The sequence below is a fragment of the Podarcis gaigeae genome (assembly GCF_964106915.1).
Source record: "Podarcis gaigeae genome assembly, chromosome: 1".
In the NCBI taxonomy this organism is placed as follows: domain Eukaryota; kingdom Metazoa; phylum Chordata; class Lepidosauria; order Squamata; family Lacertidae; genus Podarcis; species Podarcis gaigeae.
The window spans coordinates 49,087,805-49,094,027 of NC_139678.1; the positions used below are offsets into that span (position 1 = coordinate 49,087,805).

The 6,223-nt window shown below is 39.6% G+C and overlaps 1 protein-coding gene across 1 annotated transcript in view; it reads right to left on the bottom strand.

The window, feature by feature from the left end:
• GPHN (gephyrin) overlaps window positions 1-5,316 on the bottom strand; it is a 189,991-nt gene extending 184,675 nt beyond the window's left edge. The window contains exons 1-2 of the mRNA XM_083750622.1: window positions 5,239-5,316; window positions 4,788-4,865 (exon numbers count right to left, since the gene is read on the bottom strand). The gene's annotated coding sequence lies outside the window, so the exon portion shown is untranslated. The remainder of the gene's footprint in view (window positions 1-4,787; window positions 4,866-5,238) is intronic.
• Window positions 5,317-6,223: the final 907 nt, after the last annotated feature.

Here is a 6,223-nt window from a genome sequence, read left to right on the forward strand (position 1 = left end):
CCACTAAATTAGATGGAATTAGGATGATAAGTGAGATTGAGGAAAATATAAATCTTTTGGAGAACTATTATATTATATTTAAAAGAGCGGGACATAAGAACGCAAACAAGATGATAAATTGCTGGTAAAAATCTACAATGATGTAAGTGGGAGCGGGAGACGTGAGGGAGTCCAAAGAAGCTATGAAACTATGTTATGATACATGTTATATTGTTTATTATTTTTGCATTTGTATTTTAAAATTTTAATAAATATTTTTTTAAAAAAAAATAAGTAGTAGAGGTGGAAAGGGATACAGAACAACTATCAGCCTGCATGACTGTAATGCTACTTGCCTCCCTAATCTTTCTACCCATCTCTTTGCATTGCAGACAAAAATTAACATTCAGATCCATTACTTGACAGAAGATGGCCTGATTCATTGCCCACTCTATGTGGTCTATCTGCTGGTGCTGCTTGTCAAGTTGTACATCAAGCTATCCCTTCAGATGTCTTTCCAAGATGGATTTCAGCCTTTTTTCTGCCCACTGAAGATGTTGAACGCCTATTGGATAAGTTGTGGAAAGAGAGTGCCTCATTGTCAGCTCAGTGCTGTCTTCCCATGCTTATTCCTCAGTTGAGGGAAGAGTTGTAGCTTGGTGGCAGAGCACATACTTCGCATGCAGACGATCCCAGGTTCAATTTCTGGTTATCTTTGGGTAGGATTGGGAAAGACTCCAACCTGAAACCCTACTGACTACAAGTCAGTGTAGTCAATGCAGACTAGCATTGGAGTGGTGTGGCTAAAAAGGTGCCTCTGCTCTTAAGTGAATCTCTTAAAAGCAACCCAAGGGATTTTATTTTCCTATTTTAGTGCTAAGCACCAAAGCGATAAGACCAGAGACAAACCTCAGACCATTGTGAGACAGGTTAGTTTTACCCTACTAATGGGTGCTATAGTTGAGATTCCTGCATTGCAGGGGGTTGGACTAGATGACCCTCAGGGTCCCTTCCAACTCTGTAATTCTATGATTCTATCATTCTGACTGCTCTTTAACAGTAAAAGACAACATTTCTCCCCATCTGATGTTATCTCTGGTTTTGGCATGGTGGTGCTTAGATCAGAGATCTTTCTAACTGACCCACAACTAGATGAGTGTGTTTTGCCCAAAATTGCTTTGGAGACAAATGGAGATGTCTGGTGGGTCTAATATGGCTGAAAGGCTGACTATGGGTCCAGACTGCTGGAATAATCTAAGGTTGAAAACTTACCTAGAATTAAGATACATTGTGCAAAGTAGGACCTGTTTCCAAGCAAACATGCAGGGGAATGTGCTGCATTCAGTTATTGGTTGAGCCCTAACGTTTACCAAACTTTCAGAGTAGGAATAAGTCAAGCATTTACTGGACCTTAAATAAGATCCTGCTCAGTGATTTAGTTTCCTGTTTTATTGTATATGTGTGAAATGCTAACGGAACTGATTTTATCGTTGTGTAATGCCTTGCCGATCAGAAGGTCGGTGTTTCAAATCCCTGCAACGGGGTGAGCTCCCATTGCTCAGTCTCTGCTCCTGCCAACCTAGCAGTTCGAAAGCACATCAAAGTGCAAGTAGATAAATAGGTACCACTCTGACGGGAAGGTAAACAGCGTTTCCGTGCACTGCTCTGGTTCGCCAGAAGCAGCTTAGTCATGCTGGCCACATGACCCGGAAGCTGTACGCCGGCTCCCTCGGCCAATAAAGCGAGAAGAGCGCCGCAACCCCAGAGTCGGTCATGACTGGACCTAATGGTCAGGGGTCCCTTTACCTTTAATGCCTTGAGACGTGTTAATGGCAGTGCATATATTTTAAGTAAGTAAGTAAGTAAGTAAGTAAGTAAGTAAATGACTATAAGTATTCCTTTTCACCAGGGTCCCTAGCCACTTTTATCATTTTAATTTGTCACTCACTGTCATATTTTTCAGTGTGTCTATATTCTTTTTGGATTATGGCTATAAGTGGGGAGATGAAAACTTTAGAACTTGTAGTACTGTAGGACTGCTGGAAAGGCTAAACAGAGTTTGTGCTTTGGAGGGATCAAGACTGCCCAATGGTATCACAATATTTCTGAGGTAAGATCTCAGTCTCATTTTATAAATTCTGGGCTTAGAACTCCCCATCTACAGGCTTGGTTTCTGTTTTTCCATAGATGAAAAGATACTAAGATATTCATAACTGGGTACAGATGGTGTGCACTCTTTTGCATTTTCTCCATGTCAATAGACACTTTGACCTGGCTTGCCTCCTATTAGAAATTAAAATTATTTTCCCTACTCTTTTTTCCCTCTCTCTCCCCATCTGTTCAGAGGAAAAAAAATAAGAGACACACAGAGGGCACTAAAATGTTCTGTGCTATTTTTATATGCTTTTCCACAATTCTGAAGTCACAGAAGCACAGCTGAAAAAAATCTTTCTTAGTCAATTAATAGAAAAAAACTAGTGTAGATTTTTAAAAAAATGAAAACAAAGCCAAAAAACCCCCACTGGAAATATTATGAAATATGACTCTCAATGAGATAGGAATGAAACATTCAAAGTAGCAGGCTTTTAGCTATGCAATGCCTTGTTAAAAGTATCAGTCTGGGTGGGGGCCAGCAGGTGCTGCCTCCTAGGCCTAATCCAGCTACCCTTTCCCACCAGTTACCTAATCCAGCTACCCTTTCCCACCAGTTTTCAAGCACATCCGCAAATACCACAGGAGAATGGGAGGGAGACAGACATACAGAGAAATTAAGTAAGGTTTATGATCTACGTGGTTCCTGGATCTATTTGAATCCACAAACCAAGTGATGGATGTTGCCAGGTATGCTTTTGCCTGGCTTAGCCTGGTGTACCAGCTGTGCTCGTTTTTGTAAGAGACATATCTGGCTGTGGCAACACATGCTTTAATCACATCACAATTTGATTAATGAAATATGCTTGACAAGAGGCTGCCTTTTAAGATGCTTTGGAAACTGAAATTGATGCAGAATGTGCCAGTTAGGTACTTTATCTGTGCCTTAATAACGTCACATGTTCCTGCTATAACCGGTTTCCTAAGTTCCAATGTGTTTCCAGTCCTAAATTGAAACTCTGGTTATGACCTTTAGAATCCTAATCAGGTTTCAGACTTGGATAGCTGAATAACTGGGTGGTTTTGTTTGTATTAGCCTCATTAAAACCATCAATGCATATTATTTTGCATATCCTGCCAATGGCTGAGGTGCATTTGGCCTAGTGAAATGGGGGCAAAACTTGGCTCTCACCACAATTCCAAGCCCACCCATTTGAAACTCAAATTTCTGGCTAGAAAACTGTCTTGGGAAGAAATTGCTAACAACTTAATCTTAAATTTGGTGAGTCACTAAAAATATTTTTAATAAGAAGCTAATTAAAGCAAACGTTGCTCTTTGTTAGAGGCAGGATAAGTAAATCCAGTTTTATAGTAAATTATGAAAATTAAACACTTACTGAGCTGTATAAAAATGTTTAAACCTCACACTTTAGGCAAAGTTTGCTGGTTCAAGGTAATTATAGGAAAATAATATTCAGCTTAATTCTGCCAGTGCAGGCAGAACCTATAAATCAGGTGTTTGTGCGTTTTTTCTTCAGGTACCTCCACACTAGACATTTAGGGTTGTATTCAACAAAGTGCTAAGCAGATCATTCCATCAGTACAATAATCCCTCCTTACACAGCAGAATGGTCCACCACTCCTCCCACTGTGCATCTCCTAACTCTGTTTTGGGTTTTCCCCAACCTTGCAGACCAGATTGGGTGATAGCCTGGGGGACGGAGAGTGGGGGAAATACCCTTGCACTAGCACAAAAATGCAGCTGAATACTGCCCTTGAGTCGTGGGTGGCATTGTGATCTAAACCACAGAGCCTAGGGCTTGCCGATAAGAAGGTCGGCAGTTCGAATCCACATGACAGGTCCCTGCTCCTGCCAACCTAGCAGTTCGAAGGCACATCAAAGTGCAAGTAGATAAATAGGTACCACTCCGGCGGGAAGGTAAACGGCGTTTCCATGTGCTGCTCTGATTCGCCAGAAGCGGCTTAGTCATACTGGCCACATGACCTGGAAGCTGTACGCCAGCTCCCTTGGCCAGTAAAGCAAGATAAGCTCCAGAGTCATCCGCAACAGGACCTAACGATCAGGGGTCCCTTTACCTTTACCTTTACTGCCCTTAGCGTTAATTGTCATGGTTTCTACACTCATTTTTAGGGGCATCCAAACACTGCCATTCAATCATTGTATTGTCCTGCACATACCCTAATATTCTTCCATCTTTTCTCAGACCACAAAAAGTCTCATTTCTTTTTCTAAAAAAAAAAAAGTAGCATAGTACTAATCTTCTGTCTTTTAAAAAAGGTGGGCTTTCACATAGGCAACGATGTATCAGGGAAGTGAAGATATCACAGCTCAATACCTTTGAGGTGGTTATCATTTTCTCTATTTTCAGCTTTTTAAAAACTGAAAGTTTGCTACAGAATAAAAAAATACACCACTTATTATCCAGATTGCTAAAATGGTGGTAAGCAGATAAGTTATTTTAAGAAAATAGTAATGCTGTATGCTCAACACTATTTTAGAAACTTGCTTAATAATGGCACTGACCAGAAAGGGTTATTTAAAATCCTTTTTAATATATACAATTAGCATTATAACACTACAATACTCTTTCATTTAAAAAACATAGCCAGAAAAATGTTTTAGTGCTAATTAATCAAGAGATCAAAATAATAAATAGTGATAAAATGGCAACCACCCCAAAAATTATAGAGAATGCCTGCTGGACTTCAACTGGCTGTTCAGGTGAGCTGGACCTTCTCCTGTCCCACCAACAGCGGCTATGTCACACCCATTGCTGGGGATGGAACGTTACAGGATGAAAACATAGAAATAGTTGGATTTACACATATAAAACACACAATACTCCTAATGGCTTGGAAAGTCAGTTGCAATTCCACTTGTAGTGTACAACAAAAAATTAATGACTTCTTTTAACATGAGAGGAAAATAAGTTCATGTTATCAGATTTTATTTTCCTATTCCCTTTAGACTTAGCATGGAACTGAGTATTGTTAGACTTAGTTGAGAAAACAATTATCCCTCTGGCCTGACCTATTGAGGTAGTAATGTTTGGGTTTTATGTGTGTTTATTTATTCTACAGATGATCCGCTATCAATTTGTGGCTCAATTAGAAATCCATTATTCATACATTGAGATAGATACTTACAAAGAAGGATCTTGGACGAGGTCTTTAAGGTTTATCCCACTACGATCCTCTGCAAGGTTCCTGAAGCAACTGTCACTCACTAAAAAAAAAGAGAAAGAGAAATACAAGAGATGAAAATATGTTACACATGTATAGTACCTTCAAATCAATTAAATGATGTTGGTCTTATGGTAAAATTTTACTAAAAGACTGCAGTATTTTACTATATTCTAAAGATTATTAATATGAAGCAATGCTGACTGAAAAAACACAATGTCAAAATCAGGATACTGAATACCAAGAATAGAAAATGCCTCATCTAGGAATTAAAATACTGCAAACTTATTTGGTTCTGAACAGTTAGACAACCCTAACAAACTATTGAAACAGGAGGAGACACTTTGAGGACCAAACTAGACACAACACAGAAGGAGACATGAAAAGAAGTACATGCCCATCATGTTTAGATCTAAAGTTGTAGGGAGCGAGTCAGGAAAACATACTTTAACGGTAAAAGTTACTTGGGGTGGAAAGAACTATGGCAGTAAAAAAAATTCCAGAATATTGCTGGGAGTGGCCTTCACACATTTGTGTAGAACCTGTGGCCCTCCAGATTTCCTAACTTATAGCTCCCATCAGCCCTGGCCATTGATGATGTTGGCTGGAGCTGATGAGAGACCAACATCTGGAAGCCCAAAGGTTCCCCACCCCTGCTATAGACTCTATCAAGCTGAGCTTTTTAGTTTGCTGGTGACTTAGCTTTGCCTACTTTTTAGCCAATATTCTGTCTCCGTAGGTAGCTATGTCTTTACCAACCCCAGCAGCTGCCAGAACATTTAATTTCACCTGTTCTTACCCCAGGCCACAAAGAATTTGCTGATGACAGAAAACTGGGACAAAACTACCAATCCCACAGAGTATAAGATTAAAATTCAAAATGACCTAGATAATTGCTGAGTTTCTTACATCTCAATGTTTCAAAGCCAAGCATAAACATATTACTCAT